We start from the raw sequence: 24,971 nt of genomic DNA on the forward strand, positions 1-24,971 counted from the left end.
TAAATGACATATAATATCCTGCACTTCATAGGCTAAAAAATAAAGCTGCAAATTCTTCTTTAACTGTCAGGAAAAGATTCCTTAGGAATCCTCTAAAGCATCTTTACTCAGCTGCGGTCAGAAAATACGAGAGTAAATGGACCGTGTTGCCTATTCTAAGTGCTTCAGTGAAATTACAGTTTGTTATTTGGGATTTCTGGTTTTGGAAATTAGCTAGCACAGCATACTTCTTCTGCAGTTTTCTTCTCTTTCAACACTTCATGTAAAAAGGCCGTCAACTATGCTTACTAAACTTAAAATAATGACAGTCACCTTACATTAGATGTTACAGAAAACAGTATAATAAAAAAAAAGTATTTGGAAACAATGTCCCATCTCAGACAATTTCAGTACATTTTGCTTAAACAGCAATCCGATATGCACACAGGTAACTTTTCTGACCTCAGTGTAATATGTTTCCAGACTAGTACCTTTCAGCAAACAACAGACACAGCCATGCATCAACACTTGAGCTTCAGTTTAAAGCCTGCTAGAAAAGCTGGAAATACACCTAACTCACACCATAAGGATTCAGATCAGCCCCCACATCTCAATTTCCTCCTAATCAAAGTGAAGAAAATTTTTTCTCATTAATTCTGCAATATGTCTGAAAATACCTACTAGTAAGAAATAGTCTTATGCATTCACTAAACCAAAGTGTTAACAGCTTTAGACCTTAATTAGAAAGACAGTATGTGTTTTTAAAAAAAGCCTGGTTTAATTAGATAGGTCATGAGTATTCAGATTGATTAGTGTATTCTTCCACAGTCCTTGTCTGGGTTGGGTCAGAGTTTTGTGCTGTGGATACAAATTAATGGTTCATAAAGCTATAGGAGACTAAGAAATTAGTTGCTGGATCACCAGCTCAGCTACCTGCCCTGAAAAATCGCTGATTACCTACACTACCTGGTCTCCTTTGTGTTATCAGGGCCCAAGACAGAATTTGCCCTTAGAATTTCTTTAAGGTAGAAAGGAATTGTTCACAGAAGAGTCCCTGAGCTATGCTCAGCTGTGAACAAACAGGAGTGGGGAAAGGCTCATCCTTAGAATTATGTATTGCTCCTCTTATATTTCAACCTGTAATGGCTGACTTCTGATTTATCTGTACAGAATAGCTGGTGTTTTAGCGCATGCACCTAGAAATGCCTAGATGCATTCTGTCTGATCTCATAGTTATAAGCAAATCTATAGAGAAACATAGCATGGATAAAAGAATTTCTCTTTCCAAAAACAATTGCAAAACTTCCAGTGACTTTCAGACTCATGATTTCATTCATGATGGTCAGTTCATGCAAACATGTGTGGACACATATTAATGTGCACACACAAAACTCTATATTTTTCATCTTGACTAACTCTTATCATGTACTTTCCTGTACGTTATGTTAAGGGTTGAGGAAAGAAGGGGAGACAAGGGTGAGTCTCACGCAAGCGATGGCTGCTGCCCGTAAGAACTCTCTATAACACTGTTGGGGTTTGCAGGTGTAAGGCCATGAAAGCAACAATATGAGAAAAACAACTTGAGAACAGAAAAGAAAAATTACAGCCACAGAGCCTCTGGGAAAACACTGCCTCAGTGGCCTAAGTGAAAGAGTTACAGTGCTGTAAACAGCAAGTCCTTAGCTGTGGCACTGAGGCACCTAGGGCACCATGAAACAACTTCCATATATAAAATAACAAGTGCTTTTCTCCACTGTTATTGGAACTTCACAGCAATCACCTTATCAGGGATAGTAAGGAACTAGAATTGTTCAAACTTATTGGCTCCATTTCAGACAAACCTCCCAGACACCAGAGATGTACAGAAGGTCTGTAACTTTTCCACTCACACCAAAATACTTATGGAACATCAACAAATGGCCCATGAGCCGACAAAGAACATGTGTTTCTCTCTACTGAGGGAGCTTGTTTTCTCAGTGAAATCCCAGATAATCAATTCTTGTGTGTCCCAGAGGAGAGAAAAGCTCTTATTGCTAGAATCACAACAAATTAACCAGGGAGCAAATGTGTACTATATTGTGAAGGAATGTCCTTGCGCTCACTGACCAGCACTGGAACACAAAGAACAGTGGGTGTGACTTAGTGATGTCAAATAGGAGATACTACATCTGCCTAAAAGGTATTCTTGAGAAGAGTCTCATTTTACTTATGCTCTGTGCAAGACTTCAAGATTCACTTACATTGCCAAGAACAGCACCTTCTAAGTCCTAGTACACTGAGCCTAGTCAACACTGTCTGAAGCTAGGCAGTTCCCTGACTGCCTTCCAACCCATTTGAGCATCATGAGAAGGAACTCAGATGTGATGATCCATCATAGATCAGTGTTATGTCTTCTTTCTTCTCCCCCGTACACCCATTCTTTCCCATGCAGACATATCTTCATGTGTGTACCCTGCAGGGGTGTTGCACTGCAAGACAACCACTTAGCTTAGGCATTGCTGAAAACATAAAGAAGGAGGAATATTTTTCCCTAGCCTACTTTATATGAAATAAGCAACTGAAATGAAGACCATCATAACTTCAGGGTTATTTCCATGTTTAAATGTCGAAGAATCAAATATGCAAAGAATAGCCTGACAAGCATATTTGGTGGAAACTTTTTTGTATGAATTACTGTTCCATCTGTAGAGTGAGGTAGCCATTAAGCACATGTGTGCTTTTCAATGGTTAGAATACAGCTCTAGGCTTGAAACTGAAGTTCTGTGCATAAAGAAAGAGACAATGGCCTATACTATCTCAGAATCTGGACAGTACAACCCATGAAGAATTCTGATTTATCCTCATGTCCACTGTCCTTGACTTCTCTAACTCCTTGTCCAAAACCAATGTGTCAATGCCTTGCCACTTATCTATTCTTCCCTCTTTGGAGTAGATGCCAGCTGTGAAGATATATTTTTTTTCCCAAGAAATTATGATTTTTTTTTTCTGATACAATATGAAAGATGAGCTTGTGTAGAAACTCATTTCCATGTATATGCAACACATAAACTTTTGTTTTATCATAAAGAACTTAATTCTGCATACTGGAAATGCCTTTTAGAGCTTAGATTAGTACGGAAAGCAATCTTTCTCTGTTCGCAGCATAGAAATAATGAACATTTTTTTCTATAGTCCTTGGGATTGTCCAATACGTACTCTGTTCCATTTCATTCTTTGTTTTTGATCAAGGGTATATATAATTTTATATCTGCATGTTATATATCATGGTGATATCAACAGGACCACTGGAGACGGAGTGGGCTTGGATTCAAACCATTTGCCTGTCTCAGAAGCTAGTCATTTTCAGCATTTAGTGCTTTCCAAGATAGTAGAGTTTTACATTGTAAAAGTGTTATTTTTTTCTGATGGTGGTAAATTACTAGAAATTCTTACACTTTTTTTCTGAAATTACTTTCACATTGGTATTTTTTTAGAGGATAAAGTACATGCATGTGTGCCTATTTAATAGGTCTTGGCATGACTGTATGTGAGTTTGTATATGACACACTGATATGTACACATGACATCTCATGTGCAAGTACTCTGAGGATTTCAAATGCAGTTTTCATTACAATGAAAGCATTCTTGTCAAAGGCTATTATGGCTTAAATCTCCCTGTTTCTCTATGAAAAATATTGTTTTATTTGTATATATACACAAACTCATAAAGGCCCAGATTCATCCCATCAAGTTTTATTTATTCAAGTTGGGAGATCAGTAACCTGGGATCCCTCTGTTCTTAGGCAGAGCTTGTTCCCATGTTCTTAAAAAGGTTACTGTTTCTATAGAATTTATCGTTCATATATACAATTTGATGAAATTTTCATTTGTGTGACTCAACATTGTGATAACAAGTAGAACTAAAAGTCAGGTAAGCTGGTGCACAGAAGGCTAAAGAGACCACCTCTGGCCCCCATAAAACCAAAGTTTACGTAACCTCCTGCAATCAGTGATCTGACATGGGTCCTGAAATGTCTTGTCCTGTGCTTTAATAACTAGCAGAGGCAAACAGTCAGACTCCTTTTTCAGGGGGCAACATTTGTAACACATATGCGACCCAATGTGACAGGGACACAACAGAAACATAGTACTACTAAGACTGACTCAGGTAGTCTGTGAACAATTTATCTGAAATTGATTGTCACGAAAGTCTGTACTCTCATTCATCATCTACTCATCAGGGGCTAGCATGGGAGTCTCATGAAAGAAATAATCAACAAGGATTATTAAAGGATGCAATTCTCTTTCTCATTTCAGGCTTTGGTACAGTAAGAGTTGCTTAGGGTAGAAGATATGTTTTGAGAGATCACATGTGTCTTAAACTACTTTTCCAAGTGGCCAGATCGAAAGATGTCTTGAGATGTTATTTCTGGATTTTTTTTTTTAAAGGGATTGTCTTCACCCCTAAGTTGAAATCAAACTTCTAACTAGAAAGTGTATAAAGAATATCAAATAATAACCCCTTTTACTGTTGCTGAAGTGAAATACATATATATTTTATAAATAATGGGAGAACAGAAAGTGTCACATGAAGATATTTGTCACTAAGTATCTCTGATTATTACTGGGTTTTTCAGGTCAGTTTTCAGTTCAATTTGAGGTATCCTTTATGTCTAGAATTTACAGGGGATAGAGAATATGATTGTCTCATAAGAGACAATATGTAATATGGGAAAAATCTTTAATACTGGAGATACTACTGTCATATTAAGCACTTCCTTAATAATCTTTCCACCCTGGTTTTCTTTCTCTGCCCCAGAACCCCCCCAAAAGCAAATAAATTTAAGAATACCTTTTTTCCTTGACAGACTCTAAAAACCAAAGCAAAGGAAAACAAACAGAAAGGTCCTTTTTCATATGTTAAGCATGAAAAAACAGAGAAATACTAGAAGATATGTACATTCATGCTTGCTTTCACAGAAAGAGAAGATTCCCTCATGAATTGCTTTCCTGTTGGAGGACTCCGTTACCCTTACAGTCTGACAACTAATGTCACTGTGCACCAAGTTAATCTATCTTTATATAATGCCAAACAATCAGCAATAAGAAAAAAATATCATGTAGCAAATGGCAAAACAACAAATCAGACAGCTACTGATGATTAATTTTTCCCTCGAGTTTCCCAAAGGTGGTCTGTGAGAAGAAAAAAAACTTAATAAATGAGTAAATAAAAATCAATAAATTTAATTATTTCTTGTATTGGTTTGTGAAGTGCACTATATTTTTCACTACTTAATTCTCATTGATCTGTTAGGGAATAGGGAAAGGGAAAGAAGTAATCAACCAAGATGATTCCAGGCACAGTTCCTTTTCTTTTCTCAATCTGGCATTGCAGCTTTTGTCCATCAAAGGATCAGTCTTAGGAATTATGCATTAGCAATCTGGTCTTGCAAATCTTAACATAACTATTATAGAAGAGAGTATTTTGTGCTCAAACAGGGTTTGTTGTCTTTTGAAGCATGCCTGGGGTCATTAGCAGCCTGTGGAATTAAGCTCATAGATCACATCTAAAACCTTGATGTTATTCTCAGAGAAATTGCTTTCTGAATGTTATTTGGAACAAACTTCAACTTCTAATTGTCTAGGAGGAGCTCTCAATCCAAGTATCGATTCATTCAGATGTCCCAGATGATGAATATGCTAATGAAGAACAAATAGGGAAAGACTCTTGAAGTGAACATAACTTGTCTTTACACAGATTTCATATCATCACCATAAGCCTGTGCAGGGGTAGAATAATGCTGATATTCAAAATTAGCTTGTCTGTTTACTACAAACTTTTTGCATCTCTTTTACTACTCTTTTAGCACTTCTTGGACTCTTTGCATGAAGCGACTTGCCTTGCACCTGAATTTACCCAGAACAGTTTATAATTTAGTAGTCAGTGGCATCCTTCGAGAGGAGGAAGGTACAAATTTGTATTGCTACAGAGAGGTGGGAATTAAACTTTTCTTTAAATTTCTGGGCAAGTGTTCCACCACTATTGCTGCCTGGGAATGGTGACCTACTGCATGTTTTGGGGTGCCTGACCTGTTAGCATGTGTTCAGTACACTTAATGGGGGACAAGGATCCTAATTCCTCATAAGAATTAGATATCTGTGTTCTGACTCTATTGAATGTAATGCTAAACCAACTCTGCTGATGACTGTTTGGGTGAGTTATGCTGTGAGGAAAGGTGCACTGTCAGTCTGATATGACCAAAGATGGCAGATCAAGATAAACTGTTACAAGTCCCTCTATCACAAAACAAAATTAATGCCTGAATTCACAACATTTTGGTGGAGTTTGTCATGCAATATGACTAAACCACTAGGAACTGGACTGCCTAGACACTCAGAAAATATCACTAGGGAACCAAAGTAGGTTTCTAAACAAATGCTGAATTATTACCAAATTGATGTAATGAATCAACTTAGCACCTATCTCAGGTCGAAGCCCTTTTGGAGACCTAAGCCTACTTGCCACTTTGCAGGTTTTCCCTAAGACAAGAAATTTAGTTTAGTAAGTTAAGGAAAATTGAGTACTCAGCATGAGTTCTCCTTCAAATAGCTGCAGATACATAGTTTACGTAGAGCTAGTCATTTAAAATCTCTCCTGTGAACTCATGTTACATAAATAAGAGGTCTTATCAGTTTTCAACTAAAATCACTGAAATGAGGGGGCTGTACATGAAATATGCTTAGAAACTGCAGAAATCAAGAATCGAAAAAGAACATTAAGTCCTGGAGGGAGAAGTGCTAACAGGAAACTTTGGAGGAAAGCTGAGGATCAATGTGTAGCCTTATTTTTGTGATCCACTGAAGTCCAAGAAGGAAAACAGTATGCAGTAACAGTGAAATCTTCACCTTAATTTAAAGTCTCACAACAGTGTGCCAAAACAGTGTGTTTGATCTTGATAACAGGAATCAAAAGATTCTTGAAATATAAGAGGTAGTTATGTCTTGAACCCATCAAATTAACTATAATAGAGATTAGCTTAAATGAGTAAGCTCATTTCACTCACCATTGTTCAGAAAAAAATCTGAACAATTCTACTGTATTCCTTCATTTTTAGTCAAAAATGGAATTGAGACTATTACCAAATACTTTACTAAGTAAATAGCATAAATTGATGAGGAGCTCAAATACTGTTAAAAAAACAAGGGGGATATGTAACAGTAATTGAGTTGAGTTTGTAAATTTAGCAAACTATTTCAAGTCTTATCAAGTAATCAGGTCTACTTAATTAATTCCATAAATTCCTGTCACAAAATGGCATTTTATCCCAAACAATCTTGTTGGTACAAAGTAAAATTTACTAATAGTACTAAAATGATGAACGTTTTGAACACTGATCATTGTTTAACACTGAACTGCTTTCTATAATGATTATAATTTAACAAGAGTCACGAAATCTTGTTAAAGGTCTCAGTGGTCTGCAAAGGCAGAAGACTTAGAAGGTCACTGGAAACACGTTAATTATACATGGTCCTCTTCATTCCAGTTAGACTTGAAGATAATAGCTTCAGTAACTAAATAGAGCCTCAGGATCATATTGAGTTTAATATCAAAACCTCATTGCTTTAAAAGCCCTGTTCTAAATTTAACTTTCATACTAATCAAACAATACACCTTGATGCAACTTTTCAGCTTTTTCTTTTGAATTATATTCAATAATCGTCATATAATTAAATTCTTCTACAATTTTTTTTCCCAGTTTCTACCAGAAATGCAAAACCAATAATTAAAAATCTTTGTACTTTTGTACGATGGAGGTTTTAAAAATTCACAGAATCACAGACTGGATGAGATTGGAAGGGACCTCTGGAGGTCATCTTTTCTAACCCCCCTGCTCAAGGTGGGCACCTAGAACAGGCTGCCCAGGAGCACGTCCCGATGGCTTTTGAATATCTCCAAGGAGGAAGACATAACGACCTCTCTGGGAAACCTGTTCCAGTGTTTGACTACCCTCACAGTAAAAAAGTGTTTCCTGATGTTCAGAGGGAACCTCCTGTGTTTCAGTTTGTGCCCTGTCACTGGGCACCACTGAAAAGAGCCTGGATCCCTCTGCTTTGTACTCTCCCTTCAGGCATTGGTATACATTGATGAGATCCCCCTGAGTCTTCTCTTCTCCAGGGAGAAGTCTCAGCTCTCTCAGCCTTTCCTCATATGCTCCAGGTCCTTAAAAATCTTCACGGCCCTTCGCTGGACCCTCTCCAATATGTCCATGTCTCTCCTGTACTGGGGAGCCTGAAACTGGACCTAGTACTTCCACTGTGGCCTCACCAGTGCTGAGTAGGGGAAAGGATGACCTCCCTCAGCCTGCTGGCAACACTCCTCCTAATGCAGCTCAGGATACGTTTAGTCTTCCCTGGCACAGGGGCACATTGCCGACTCATTTTCAACTTGGTGTCCACCAGGACCCTCAGGTCCTTTTCTGTCAAGCTGCTTTCCAGCCAGTCAGCACGTAAGTTGACAGACAACTGTTTACAACTTCTATGTTATCTTTGAGCATCTGCCTAAAACCTTCTTAAAAAATCATTACACATAAAAATATGAAGCTATTAATAAAACTATTTTGATATGGTGTCCAAGTTGAATACACAATGAAATTGTGCTCATTTGACCATTAGAAAGAATGTTATAAAGCAGAGATAAAATCTGAAAATAAGTTTGCAGGAAGTGGTATCTCTGCTGCTGCATTTCATGAGATTTTTCTTTCAGGCTATGTGTGTGAGAAAAGCTTTAAACTATTATTGTGTTTACCTTTTCAACTTCAAACTTTCTAATTTGACTTGATGTTATTCTTTTACCCTTTACATTATAGTAGTGACATTCTTTTGGTTTCAGTAGTGACTTTCTGATAATTTAGCAATTCCTTTTAATGAATTATGAAATAAATTGACCTGGAAGCAAACAACTCTCTAATCTATTATTCTACTTCTTAACAATTTCCAGTCACTTTAGTGGCATCTTTCTGCCTGAATCTAAGCAATGTTTTCCCCTTCTTACTTCTTTTTACTGAGTGTGCAGAATTATTGTCACTATCTGCCTCTCTCAAATTATTGTTTCAGCTGAGTTGTGTTTGAATAAGTAAAAGATTTCCCATTTAGAATATTTTTTACAAATATTGCTCTTTGTACAGAGAAAAGAAAACAAATCAAGATAAATTCTCTTGATCATGAACAAATTTACCAATTAGTGCTCAGCAAAAGTCTTTTTCTCCTCCTAACTCCTTTTTGTGTAGACAAGCCTGAGCTACTCAGGACTAGAAATAGGGATCAAAAAGGATGACAGAACTGGAGAACAACTGAAATTAAAAAAAAAAGGATGTACAAACAAAATCAGATATTCCAATATTTCATTGAATATTTTAGTTTTCATCACTAACCAGGAATGTGGGAATATAAAATCATCTGGGGGGAAATACCAAGTGAAAGAGCAATGTTGCCAAATCTGTTATTTCTTTCTTTCCTTAAATCTCTTTGGATAATAAAAAGGTCTTTTTTAATGTCACTGATGAAATTATGTGTCCGCAATATAAACACTGCAGTCTTTTATTCTCCTCCTTTTAATATACATATCGTTGCTTGTGATATCAGGTAACAAAATTGTTGTAAGAGCTAAAACCTGTTGGCCATGCCTGTGTTAAGCTTTTGTTTTTAAAGGGACTTTTGCAGTAGCATTTTGATGTCAAAGACAATTGAATTGATACAGATCACGTAGCACAACAGGATTGTTCTATTCCCATATTAAACTTTGGGACAATGTGAAACCATTGCTACCTAATGGTTGATGCTTTGAATGAAGATGTCTGAAATTGAGTGTAATGTTTGGCAGTGACTTGTTTGGAAACCACAGGCCCCATAGCCTGGTTTATCCACCTGTCAAAAAGTTATTATTATTTACTTCCTCAAAGGCTCAGTAAGGCTTAATGAATACATATAACAAGCTTTAGGAGCTCCAGGTGAACACCCCTGTACAGAAGAGTAAAGTGTTACTGTGAGGCAGGCTTTGGGAAATGCAAGAAGGCCCTGTGCCAGAGCAGGGCAGTTACACTGGGAACGGCCAAACCAGACCAGAAGCCAAAGTCAACTGTCACCAGAATTTTTATGCCTGGACTTCACTGTCAGATACCCAATTGCCTAGCTTTACTGGGATTACAGCTTTCTACCTTTCTCTCCCCAGCCTCACATATCCTCTGTCTTTCAGGTGTCTGCCCCACCCTGAATGCCAACTGATGGGAGCTCATGACGTTCTCCCTCTGGTTAAAACCATTATGGTAGTGTGTTAGGGAGAAAATATTCTCCCATGGAAAGTTTTCATCTGTTTCCCGTAAGAGAATTTCAATACTATTTTGTCTAAATCCTGTTGTTCCCAGATCATGCTTTTCCTATCGCCGTTGTGCACAGCTCCTCCTCTCATTGTATGGAATAAAGCTTATTTGCCCAAGACCTATTGCAGATCCTGCCCTTTACAGGAAATTTAAGCTTGTGCTGCATTTGCAATAAAAAGAGCTGTGTAGAAGAAGAAAGTGTCATCTTTGAAGAAGGATGAGATATTTCTGCAGTCAGTGAGGGACATTAGAGGATTTCTGCATAGGGATCTTGACATAAATTTCCTCTTTACTTCCAGACACTACCACCCAAAAAGATGCTAATTTCCAGTGAGTTAGCATTTCATTCTTGTGCAGTTGTTTAATGTTGCTTTCCTTTGACAAATGGTACCTTTTCAACTAAATAAAACAAGTTAAAAATTAACTGTATGAGAAACTGGTTAGCTAATATCCATGTGAAAGCTTCAAACTTGTGTGTAGAAATAAAGCTAAAGTAATGGAAACCAACTCAAGCAAGTTAAGTAAGTAAAGCTGGAATTCACAGCTGGAGTTGTTTTGAAGATGCTTGTGTATCATTACAGGTATGCTATATGTTTATAAGTGTTTTTATTCAAATTACTTCTGCTCTGGTATTCATTTGCCCTGAGAGATGGATTTCTGAGATAACAAAGGTCAAATTCTGCCTTCAGATAGCACGTTCAGTTCCTGCTTGTTTAATGAGAGCTGAACTTTCAGAGCAGTGTTGCTTCCCAAGTATTGCCAATGTGGCTGAAGTCTTGAAGTAATGGAGTCTCAGGGGAGGCTTGGTTCTTCTGAAAATTTCACATAAACTTTAGCTGGGGTGATTCAGATAAGCTAAAATCAATCCTGGCACAAATATCCAAGTTCATTGTAATCTTTTTGGTTATCTGTTTTGAACAATAGGCCATAAGGATATAGTCAATATTGTTATACTGTGTGACTATATTGAATTCTTTTAACACAAGCAAGGGCTCAGCCCTTAAACTAGAAATAAATTCATTATAGGATGGACTATAAACAAAATGATGATAAGATGTTATATTTTTCACCATAACACCCCTCTTTTTTTGAACTGATGAACTTAGGAGTGAAACTGTCTCTGGCAGGACAGGAATAATTATATTTGGGTGGGGGAAAATACCATTACGATATTTGAGAAACTCTTGTGTTTACCATGGATAGCAGTGTTCAAAGTGTAGTTTGATAGACATGTCACACTGCTGGATTTGCTCCTGTATAAACTCGATGACTGGAAGAAACCTTTGAATGTGAAGTTAGCAAACGCTCCGTAGGAGTATACTAAAGTCTTAAGAAGTTATTCTCTGCAGAGCCACCCTCACCAAGCGCTCTCCAGCCCTGCACAGCTCCTGTGTGACAACCTGCCAGCAGGACTTTTTATTCTTCATCCCCAGGCTGTGAGCATGAAGCTTGAGTCTCCTTCACTGCCTGGTTCTGCCAGAATTGCAAGGGGGCAAGAAGAGATTGTTTCTTCTACATGCTGAGTAACCCTACTGCTGGCAACAGATGCCTATGGAGGAAACTGCCTTTTGGCATGAAGAGATAGGAACATGAGGAAGAGGAGGATAAGGATGTGTTGAGATAGACAGAACTAGTCTTGGGCGTTGTGATTGGCATGTTGGGAAGCAATGGATATCTAGCAAAGGCTGCAGGGGCAAGGAGGAGAAAGGTGAAAAACTCTAGAACAAAAAGGACCCCCTTTGTCTTCTCAGAAACAGTTGTGAAACACATAGATGTCATCAAATTGTCATGGCTATAGTCATGAAAGGAACAGAAGTGGCACAGATCTTTCCTGTTTGTGTGATCATGAGACAAACATTCCTTGGAGGGTAGTGGGGGTGAAAGAAATTAATCACAAAGTAATAGACTGACTGCCTTGCCACAACTGTGAGCATGAGTGGTCTAGGAAATATTAATCAAAAGTTTCATAATGTGTCAGCATTTGTGTTAATCTAAAACAGATTCTTCAAATGTAGATTTTTATATTTGAGGGCAGCCTTACATAGAGAATGGCATTTCACTTGCAAAAAAAAAAAAAAAGACCTTTAATAGCGGGCACCCCAAATCAGCAATTGAATAAGTCTTTACAGGAGAGGGAGCTACCATCCAGCTTGTCCCCATCATCTGTCTCACCAGTCACTACAGCCATGCCAAACCTTTTCACGTCTGGATTCAGAACCAAATTGGTAGATGGCATTGAAAAAATATTTAATAGTCTTAGAGTTGTTTTACTGTAGGCCTTGCTATGATTTCAGGAGATTTTCTTTATTAATTTCCTAGGTTAATGCATTCTCCTGATGACAGATTGTGTTTATAACATTGATAGAGCCATTTTTTTTCCTTCTTTTATTTTTTTTTTCCCCAGGGAAACCATTTCCCTAAGCCATTTGTAATTACAAAAGAAAATGCATGCCAAAGGCTGACAATTTCACCATGAAGAGCAGCTGCTTTAAGTCCCCTCGCATTCCTCATTAAATGATGCTTCAAAAGCATTTCTCTAATCTTTAAAGGCTCTTTTCAAATCAAAACACCAATTTTTGGGCATTTGAAACTGTGCAGATCTTCATTTCTATTCAAGAGGAAGATCTTCTGCCACATTGTTCACTAGTTCATCTTCATGATTCATCCACCATGATTTTACTGACTTCAATGATGTGAACATGGAAACAGTTTCCCATCTGGAAAAGTGTTTGAGGAGCTTATACATTTGCTCAAATAAGGACAAAATCTTTTTAATCCCCAAACTGCTCTTGAAATGTTGAATAAAGGAAAAAAAAAAAAGAGGGGGGGGAGTAGACATTGTTTGGGTCAATCGAAATATGTTGTGTCAGTCTTTTTGAATAATTTTGTTTTCATTTGATCTTTCAGTTTCTTTCTTGTATAATTGGTAAGCTACAACTTGTAACAACTAGAAACAGGATATAGAATTTTATATTGAACCTGAAACTTGGATATTTTTAGCAATTTCAAGCCTCCAATCAGCTGTAGCTTGTAACAATAAAATAGGAATGTAGCTTTTTAAAAGGTTACAGCATTGCAAATTTAACCTCAACTTCAAACCCACCTCCACTAAAAAAGGGATTATCTATGGATTGTAAAGTTCAAACATATTCCTCCCTCACTTTTGTGCATGATAGTTTTTCTTGGTCTGACTAAAGCAATGTAGATAAAGGCAGAATTGAGTTAGAATTTAATGAGCTTTTAAAGTAATGATACAAGAAGATAATAATTGATCTTGATTTATCACAATTCCACTGGGAAACAAAAATTAAAAACAATTTGTATTTTATGGTTTTTTTTTCCTTTAGGTTCGCTATTAGCTCCTGACTACTCATAGGAATACTGCTTCACCTCAATATGTGTCCTGTGTTCATTTACAGCAAGGGTGAGAAAGGTTGCCAAACAAATTCCTGGAAGAAGAAGGCAGGATAGCCACAAACCATTAAAATAAAAAGAGAAATAAAAGAATAAGAAGACATGGTACCCGACAAACACTTATGAATCCCCTGATCACCAACAATACTTTGTATTTCTTTTAGGTTTGATGGCTTGTCATTCTGAAAGCATTTTAATCTTCAAACTTCCTATTCCATTCTCCCCAAGGAAGGAGAAGTACGGTACCAACCAAATGCTTCATCACTTCACTTCCTGAAAAGCAGTCAGGCATTTAAGCCATTTTTGCTCACATAAAATGTGGCCGTATTACTTTCACCAGGTATCAATGAGTACCTAAATATTAACAATTAGTTAATTCAAGTCACCTCTCCCTTCTACATGTATAGATGACATGGCATTCATAGAGGATTGTAAAAGCAGCAAGACAGCAGAAGCCTGAAAGCTAGTAAGCAGCCCTTCTGGAGAACTTTGTAAGTTCAGCCGAACGTTCTTAAAGGCTGAATTAAAAAATTATATTAGTAAGGGGAGATAGGGTCATTTGTCCAAAAATGCATGCCCCTTTTGCTTTCCCTTGACATTTATAACATACAAAGTAACTGAAACCACAGTTGGGGCAGTTAAGGTAGCTCTGTGAATAGCAGTAATTCAACAGGTGGTAACAAGACTAATTTGGAAAGGAACAGAACTGACCTCTTCATTTTTTTAAACTCAGGTTTTTATTTTATTGTTTTTGAGAAAGCTTCAAAGAGAATGTAAAAAAGCCCCTATGACACTTTGAGAAATATAAAATTAATTCTCTTATCACCCAGATGCAGCCTTGATACCAAAGTAATGAATGCATTAGAAATATCCAGAGATTAGATTTTCTTTGTGTTTCTAATCAGAGACACTTAGTTTAGGTAGCTTAGATCCACGGTTTTGGATTTGTAAAAAACAAACAGCTTATGGTTTCAGAAAGACCTTATGTAAACAAAACTCAAATAACGTTTCCTTTTGGCTCGGAAATGAAAGAGGACCCAATCTGGAACATTAGATCTCTCAGCAAGCACAAGTGGCCCATTTTAAATCATTTTACTGCGCATGCAGCTGCACTTAGGTGCATGCAGCACTTTTCCAGATGTAACAGAAGTATATCACCAGAAAGTAGGAATACAGATTTGCTCGCAGGATTTCAGTTCTGTAAGCATAAAGGCATAACAGGTGTTCATGACAAATTATTTAACACCAAAAAATCTAGTATTATTTTGGAAAGTTAAATCTGTCATTTTGAGTCTGAACCATAGTCTTTGTTTATTTGACATCTTTATAGCACAAATCACTCTGAGTGCCTCTTAATAAATACAGTGTCAGCAGCAAGTCATAAGGAATGTATCATTACCACCACTTTACAGATTTGAAGATCAAGCACAAAGAAGTCAAGAGAGCTTCTCTTGCACCACAAGGACTAAAAACATTATAACCAGTTGAAAGACTGCTCAAAAGATTGTACTATCTGCCTGCTTTGCTGTAAACCTAGACTCCAAGCATCACTGTAAATCTACATCCATGAAGCACTTAATTCACGGTTTAGCACTGCTTATGCTACCAGTACAGACTGGTACTAGCTAATTTAATAGTTGGAAGTAATGGCCTTACCAATAATTTTAAACAGTTTTTTTTTTGTTGAATTTTGGTTGGGATTTTTTTTGGTCACTGCCATTAAATTACTAGCAACATCTTTTTCTCCTGTTCTGCTTTTTCTCTTTTTCAGGCCCACTTTCCTTTCTGTTATTATCTATATCTATAGGTGATTTTTTTTTTTCCTCCTGCCCTTGCCTTTTCCCAGAGAAGAACGATGTTCATTGCTGATACAAAAAATCTATGTATGGACACATAATTATCTGGTTTTGACTTTTATGTTTCTGGATGTTGGGGATCCAATTGTTCTGTATCAAGATATATGTCCTAAATGAATTGAACATAAAATGAACAATAGTCTGCACTTCCTCCCGGTTTTAATATTTCTACTTACATGGTTCATTTGCAGCTGCAGTTGTAAGCTTTTGCTATAATGTAATTTTGACATTACAATTATTTCTTCACAAATCAATATTGCTGCCATGATAAATAACAAAATTACATCAACAAGGTAAGAAAAGTCCAGGGCATTTCCTCTGGTTACAGGCCACTTGCAAGTATATCCTTCTCTCTATGTTTGCCTTGACAAATGTCACCTGAGTGATAGAACAGGTGAATTTCAATGAGATTTAGATCTAGAAGTGTGTGGGAGGGGAGAATATTACCAAATGTTTTACAACAACATATGTTAGTGACTAATGGTGTTACTCAAAGTCATAATGAAAGAAATTGATATCGCGAGTGCAGTTTGTCTAGCATCTCTCAATGCTACAAGAACTGGATATGTATCAAGTTTATGGTATTGTGTAAATCTTTATTAAACACTATAAAAGGTTTACACTTTTGTAACAATATGCAAATAGACCGTGTAATTTGCTTACAGCCCTATCAAAATAAAATCCCCATAGGGTATCTAGGCGGCAGTAAACTAAATTCTTTCAGGAGTTTGCTGCTGACCTTTTTATAACTGCTAGGCTTCCAGATACTGCAGGGAATACCAAACTTGCTGCAGTAGCTTCTCTACAGCAGCAGATAATGACAGATGATGTTTTGGAGGACTGTGTATTTTTTTATAGTATGTGTTAGTTTGTGATGGACATATTGTCCGCATGGACATGCTTTTTCTTAACTGGCAAGTGGGATAGGAGTCGTTCTGAAAAAGCATCAGGAACTGAGGGGTGAAGGTCCAGATTGCTGTCCAAAGGCTCCTGCTATAGTGCTTGCGTGACGTAGGTTCAGTTGAAGCTGAGTTTCATAGATACTTCCCTATTTGTTAGGTGAATCAACTCATGGAAATAACGCTTTGTCCTCACTGACCACAGGGCAGGTAAACACCTACTCTTGGAGATATGCTACAGGGTATTTGTCTTCCTCCTTCTGACAGAGAACTGAAAACCAAACACAAGCTGCACTCAAGAAAAGCTAAGGCCTTTCATATCAGAAAAAGAAGGAATGTGTTCTAGGAAACAAATAGAATCATGACAGCTTCAGAAAGAGCATGATAATTATCTGCACTGTTTTTGTATTTTATCCAATGATTGTTAATAATTTTTACCCCCAGGGAAGCATCCTAACCCAAAGGACACAGACATTACTGCTTCCTCTGCCTATATTTTAGACTGGTTTAGTTTAATGTTTGCACTGTATTTAAGGGATGTTATTAAGAAGACAGACTGCAGATACCTCTGCTCAACCCTGCTGGTTGTAGAGAAGTCAAGTACAAAGTGAGATGAGTGCCTGGATGTGAATTTAAAATAGGGATGTCTTGAATCCTGAGAGAGAGTTAATCCAAGTCACTCATTTCTGAACTGAGCACTGTTTTCTCTAGACAAGTTGCTCTGAAATAGAAAGGCAGGATAGTGTTTTGTGTTGTGAGTCTTGTGAAGAGAGTGACACCTTTGAGAACGTGTGAGTCAGATGCCTAAACCCAAAAGAGTAATGGGATTTAAAACAGTTTCCTGATGTCAACCTCACTTTCCCTTGGTCTAGGTAGTATCTTTGGCAGCACTGCATTTTTTTATTTCTTCCTAGGGCACCTCAGAAGTACCTGTGTTTCGCTTGTGTTACTACCATTATGTTTCTAATCCATTTCTAGTCAAGAATGACTTAACAGAACCAAATCTTCACTGAAATATTCAGAAGTGTGATGAAGTAAAGCTGGCCAATAGTACCCATATCAGGTTTGCCCCAGTCGTTACTCCAGGATGATTATTCTATCCCTCCTCCTGCTAAACACCTAAATAAATGTGCAATACTATTGGCCTAATGCTTCAAGTCAAATACATGTTTAAGTGCCCTGCTGGATTGGTTCCAGAGTCAGTAAATTGAGATTTCAAGATAGAAGTGCTACAGAAGTGCAAAGGATTATAACTACTGTTATTGAACAAGTACATTCTGTTCCATCTATTAATGTATTTATGTTTATAACTTCTAATGTGGTTTCCCTTGCTTATCTTAACTGCTTAATAGAAATGTTTGCTAGAGTAAGGGGACAGCAGACTGAAAATCACGGTTTTAAATATTAACTAAAATTCATGCAGTTTGAAGCCACACATTTGAAGAATATCTAATTATAACAAAGCAATTTGTTGATTGGTAAATTTGCTTTCTCCTCTCAATATGCCCAGGAACTATTATACCTTTTTTATTTACAATCCATTGATAATACATTGTTCATGCATCAGCATTTATTTTACTACTGCGGATAGTACACTCTTTTTCCTTAGCTGCACACAACTCCATTTTGCATTTCAGGTTCTATGTCTTAATTTTAAGTCGTTCATGGCCTTTTTTACTATTATATGTGAGTCGATGTTTGTGAGTGCGTGTGCATACATACAACATGAAGAATTTTTTCAGTTCTTCTATTTTTTCCATTAGGTTTAGAAAATACCTTTTGGTCTCTGTGTAATACAGACATTTTCTTTTCTTTATATGCAGTTGAAGCAGACTTGTAAGCAACTCTGGAACAAAGATTTACTATGGAATAATAATGGTAATAATATTTTACATTTAGATAAGACTCGTCAAAGTGGTTCACAAGCTACCTACATGTAAGAGTAGTGACAAATTGCAGCTCCTTCTGAGTTGAGTGTGCTCAAACATGATGGCTGGCAAACAGCAGAGACCAGTGTTACAAATGCTACATATTTAAATAGCTTTTTTTTTTTTTTAAATTCCTTCTACTGTATAGATTCTGGGTGTTGTTTTTTCTTTTCAGTAAAATTGAAACAAATTCACAAAAGGAGCCTGAGTAACACTTTTCTTTCTTCTTCTACCTTTAAAAACCTTCTAATTCTTCTTCCGATTGCAGTGATTTGAAATCTAAAGGTCTTCCCATTGAAATATTCTTTTCCTGTAAAAAGATTTACATACTAAAATAAGATTAATACATAATGAGAAAGTAAAAGTCATAGAGAAGTGCAGATTCTGTTATAATGTGGAGAATTTGGGGAGAAGGGCTAGCAGTCTGGGGGCACTGGAATTTTACTTACATTTTATTCCCAAACTTAGTCCATATGTTTCTGGTTGTCCCCTTTTATATTTGTTATTGGAGATCATCCTTCAGGAATACTTTCTATGATAGCATTATAATGATTTTGAATGTATGGTATGAAACTTCTTTTATGGTTGAGTCATGAGTTTGTAGGTTTTCATTTTCCTGAAAAGTTTTCCATTTCCTTTTGAGTGAGTTGCTTTGATCAATAAAACAAACAACAGAAGATCTGACTCTGGAAATGAGTTCAGACTGAGATTTGAGGTAACACCTAACAGATCCAATAAAATCCTGAGCTGATTTGAGTGTGTCTGGATTAATTTGAGAGATCTGCTAACTAGGCTAAGACCACATGGATTAGATAATTTGAAGAATACATATTTATTTCTTTCAAATGGGATGGGTAAGGGGAGAAAACATCATATATGAACAATGGGGTTTGATGAAGGTGCCCACTCCCAATGCCAATGAGCATCTTTCCTTCCAGAACATTCAGCTCACTCTTTAAACTAAGAAAGTGCTAAGATCAACTGGGATGTAGGTACAATAAAGGAATTAGTCGTATTTAAAGGGATGTAGGTGAAATCTAAGTTCTAATTAAATATTCCTCACTTAACTTCAGCCTTAACCTAGCAGCTGCTAACTTCCACAAGTATATTGGGATTCATCTTACTAAATGTAGGCATTTTTGTCTTTTACTTTTCTAGTCTTGCTTTACAGTCAGTTGAAATAAACAGATACTTTTAGGTCACATTTGTCCCAATGTAAGCCTAGTGTTTAAAATAGATCAGATGAATCACACTCCAGAGAGGTCCATTTCTCTTCATTGATTATAAAAGGAGCCTAAATGTCTAATGTTAAGGGAAATGGAGTCTATCCCTCAGGTCCTTGCAGAAAAGGGTGGTGCCATGCAGGCACCACTCAGCAAGCTCTGGGCTAGCTGCTTTGTCTACCAGGGCAATTTCTAACAGTTCTGGAAACCACATAATCATGTTGATGTAATCTCCTGACTACACTCTTTTACTTGCTGATATTCCCAAGTTTGGAGTGAAATGTTTGGCATTGGCTTGGTCCCTGCCTGGAACTACAGTGCTGTTGTAGAAATAACCTCTAGTCTAAAGGTTCTCCAGATGTTGGAAGCTATGCTGCCATTAATGCTGGACTTTTTTAGGCTTCTGGTTTGCAGGTTCAAATCTAGACCTCTGATGTAGGCTTTCAGGGTTCTTTCATAGGGACGCTTGGGCACCAAAGCTATTTCCATGTCAAATAAGCTACCAGGGCGTCAGAAGTCACCTGTATACCAAACTCAGAGCAGAGAGACATAGTGAATTTGTGGGGTAGATGACATAAAGGATCTCCAAAGGAACTGCTGGGCACAAATGCCTTTCAGGACTCTGGGCAGAGGACATGCCCGGAAAGCATTGCAGAATAAGCACAGCAGCCCAGCTACCTCAGGACAGCAATTACATCAACACGGATGATGCTTAACGAACTGTAGGGTTAGAATGAAAGAAGTGCAAAGAGAAAAGGTGAGGGAAAAGAAAACTGGATCTATTACACACAGAGGCATGCCAAATTCCCTTTTCCACATGCTAACACGCTGCTGGCTGTGAAATATGCTTTCAGAATTCATCACAGTCCAGCACACACAAACATGTCCTGCATCTCATGTGGTGCTCCTGCATCTGTGCCTGGAATTAATCAAATATCTCTGAGTTATGGAACCAAATTCCTGACAAGCAAAGATATCTAGAGGCTGCATCCCAGCTGTTATTTACCTCAACTCTTGATGAGTCTCTTCAGAACCAAGAAGGACGTTACCCTGTTTTAGAAGTGATGAAAATTCATAAAAGAGAAGTGTTTCAGATAAAAAGATTAGAATTCTACAAGTCCAAGTCAGTGTTTTCCTCCTGATGGACCTGTGGTGAGGGGCTGATTCTTCAAGCACAGTAAGTCATCCACCTTCGCAGTCATGTTTGTGGAAGAAATGAAGTCTGAATTGGATTTTCCATTCTTTGAGATGCCTTTTATTTTCTTCTCTAAGTTGAGTAATGAAATTCAGACTGTGGCAGTCTGCTATCAGAACCTACATCACAAGGAAAATTCATACTAGTGCAAAAAGACAGAACAATATCTATTGTTAAATAAGTTGCTTTTGGAGCCTTCTTCAGAGATATTAGTAAAAGGTTCAAGGTCATAAGCTTTAGAAATTACCTTGCACTGATTTTTCTTCTCGGCACAAAACTTCAACAGAATGGTTACTCTATTTGCTGGGGTTTTCTTTTTCCTGAAGGAAAATATTTTCACCCTAATTTTTCAGACTGTTTATTCAAAGAATAATGCAAAATATATTTCCATATTAAACATGATAGTCTAGTAGTGGTGCATACCTGAGTAATATAGAAAGATTTAGGTTTGCTTACCCAAAGTTTAGATGGTAACTAAGCAACATGCATTAACATGTAACATGACATTAACAACATGTCTGACTTGGAAAAAAAAGAAAAAAATATTGGTAAGACATATCAGGATAAATCAGAAAAACATTGCACTGCAAACAAGAATACTTTGGCTGACCAAGTAACTGAGGAGGTACAGAGTAAGATAAAATACAGACTCTAGAAAGTTAATAGATATATTCATATATAAGGAAATATGGTTAGATTCATTTCCTCTGGAAATCCAGGTAATATATAACCATCATTCTTTAATATTTGTAAAATAACAACAGACAAAGCCACAGTAACTGCTGCAAAATCTTTTTTTTTTTTTTTTTTCAGGTTTGGGTTTTACAAGTTAAAGTTTGCCTGTTTTTGCCAAATAGATTAGGTGACCTAATAAAATCTATGACTTCTCCTTTCAAATCTTGCCAGTTTTGATACAAATCATTATGAGATGGAGCAGCCACTCTTTCTTTTTTGAGTACAAATGGTTAATGCTGCATTTGGTTCTCCTTTAAATTTTTCTGATTTTATTTTATAATCATTGGTTCTTGTTATTTCTTTGCTATCTTGCTGAAGGTACATTTTCACTGTCATGAAGTTCTGTCTCATAATTATTTTGGAGAATTTACACACATTTAACCTTTATGCTTTCAGTCCACAGAATAATTTTGTGACTCCTGTGCTTGTCTTCCATTATTGAATATTTGGTAAAAAACACTGACAGCAAAACTTTTTCAAAGATTTTAGCCATGATTAATTCACTACCTCCTTGCTTTTCTCTATGAGAATTTCAGAAGCTTTTTGGCCATAACACCATTTCACTTGGTTTTCCAATACTGCCCGCATAGCCTTTTAGCATCAGGGCTTTTCAAACCACCTTTACGTATCAGTAGAGAAGGTGGCAGTGGCATGAATCCCTTCTTAGAGGTGCATAGCTATGCCATTCCAATAATCCCAGGCTGCTCAGTGATACGTCTCTCTGGTCTAAGCCTGTGTCTCATTGTTATTTACCATACTTCTCATCTGTCACCTACTAATTTTTTTTTTTTCAGCAGCAATTTCCTATTTATTTCTGGATCCTGGAGAAAAAAAAAAATGAATAGTGTCAGATGGAATACCATCTTCTCTGAAATCATTCTCATTCAGTGATGAGTCCTCATTGACAGCTACTTTTGGAGATCCATCACTTTTTATTCCATTTAGCATGTGCTTTATTTTGGTACAGTATAAAGGTTTAGTATAAAGATTTTTAAAAATTTGAATGTCAGATGGTTTAAGTCAAAAGTCTTACAAAATTCTAAACATATTCAGTCTGCAATAATATCTTTATCAGCTAAACATGTAATCCCATAAAAGAATTACATCAGGTTGTCTGACAAGGTTTATTTTCCATAAAACCATATTGACTGGCATTAATTATATCCCTATCCTCTCATTCTTTATTAACTGGTTACTGTATTACCTCTTTTATTATTTTGTCCAGATGGATGTTAGACTAACCAGCCTGTAAATACCCTGGTTATCCTGCCTGCCCTTTCTGTATTCTGGCACATCCATAGCATTGTTCTATTGTTCTGGAATATTCCAAATATTTGAAGAATATTAAAAATTAACATTACTGGAAAATTTTTTTAAGCTGGGTCTGATGTTTATGTTTAGCAGCTGTTAAAACCTCTTCAGTTTCTAGTAGGCTGGAATATACTTCATCATCCTCTTAGGGGAAAATACAGCATCCTATTTTTTTTTCCATGCAGTGCAGACATATTTATCAAACACATCTGCCAGCTCTGCATCAATTTTTAACAATTTTACTATTTCCAATTAGTACACCTACAACAATGTAGGATTGTTTTTTCATTCTGCTTTAAAAAACAACATTTCTTTGTGGTTAATAATCAGCAACATCTTTAGTGTTTTGGGTTTTTTTAATCAGCTTTCTGCACTTCATAACTTTTAATGTATTTTGTCTCCTATTTTTCACTGTCCTCCTTGTTATACATTACATTTTTAATTTCTTATGAATGCTTTCATAGCATCATTGAATCAAGTTTAGTTTTTAACTAAAGTTTTTTTTTTTAAATTTTGTTCTTCAACAGATCTCATTAGCCGTGGACAAAGCACAGAGCCACAGAAAAGTGCTTGACTTTTGGATGCCTTCTAGTGTGGCTGGAATTAGGTGGAATGATGTTATTTTGTCATCTGCAAGTTTCATAGTCAAGGTATGGACCGCCAGCTCAGAAGTCTCTTGACCTTTAATATAGGCATGCTGTAAATGTACAAGAGACTGTCCCTTTTTGTCATTGTGCTTCTGTGTTCCTGTAATCAGTGTGGCTCCACAGAGACTGCTGCTTGTGAAGTATCATTTAGCAAATGGCAGAGTGCAGGACGAAGAGGTGTCAAGACTTACGCTGTGGAAAACATGATCTCACTCAAATTTTTTAACCCATCAGTTAATTATATGAGTTGTTTTTTTCAGTCTTGGCTGATCATGTCATAACCTTTCTTATTTAAGATACAATGTGCAAAACCAATAAAAAATCCATCTGCCTGGCAGAATACTGTGAGGATTTAATTCAAACTTGGTTTTGTAATATATCTTTCCCTGTGATCTGGAATCTGAGAATCTTTGATACTCCAAACGCTTATGATTAAATCATTACTCTACTGAAGCCTTTTTTTTTTTTTTTTAAATCAGTCATTATGTTTGAATGGCTGTAGAATCATTACCAAAGATCCAAACTTTCAATAGAGTATGTGTGTGTATTATGGCCGGGAATCTGGGAAAACTGGTACTGAATTGATCTTCCTTATCTGCATTGAACAGTTCAAATTCTGAAAACCCTGGGGTAATTTCAAGAAAGAGTTAAAGTCAATTTCAAATAAACACCAGCTGGATCCTCCAATTAAACTGGAAAATTAAATTGCAGTTTTACAGTGAAACAACTGTAAAAAAGAAAAACTACAGGCCTTTAAAAGCCCCCCAGAAACTGCATCCCAGATCAGTTCACACTGAAACATTTTTTTTCCTTACCTGAAATCTCTGATTCCATTCCATTTGAAAAGAAGACATGCTCCAATTTAAACCTTCTTATTTATTTATTTATTTATTTATTTGTGGTTTTTAATATTGGGAAGGCTATAAATTGCTTCTGAACTATGACATTTTCAATTTTTTACTCCTGGTGCAGAACATCAATGAGAATGTCTCATGCTCTGAAATATTCATCTGAAATATCTGACCTGTACAGTTCAGCTGCACTCTACTGGATCTTTCTGGCCTTTCCTGGACAAAATCTATACTTGTATGTCACAAGGTAATATATTTTCTATAGTAGTTTAGGAACTCATCGAACACAACAAAAAAATCTTTTAGATCTAAAATTCTCATTGGTTATAATTCCAATAATTCCCATTAACAGAGCAACTTTCATCCAGATAGATTCCAAAGCACTTTGCAAATTGTGTCTAACAGGAACACTCAGCCACTAGTGAGTGGAATCGTTCAGCTCTTCCTAACCATTTAAACTACACAGCGAATTACAGTGGTGGAAAATAATTCATCAGACTGAAAATGGTTTGTGAAAATAGTGTTTAACTAAACAAGGAGGAGTTTGGTTCAAACAACACCACTTGTACACTGGCACC

Source organism: Calonectris borealis, chromosome 5 (assembly GCF_964195595.1).
Source record: "Calonectris borealis chromosome 5, bCalBor7.hap1.2, whole genome shotgun sequence".
Lineage (NCBI taxonomy): Eukaryota > Metazoa > Chordata > Aves > Procellariiformes > Procellariidae > Calonectris > Calonectris borealis.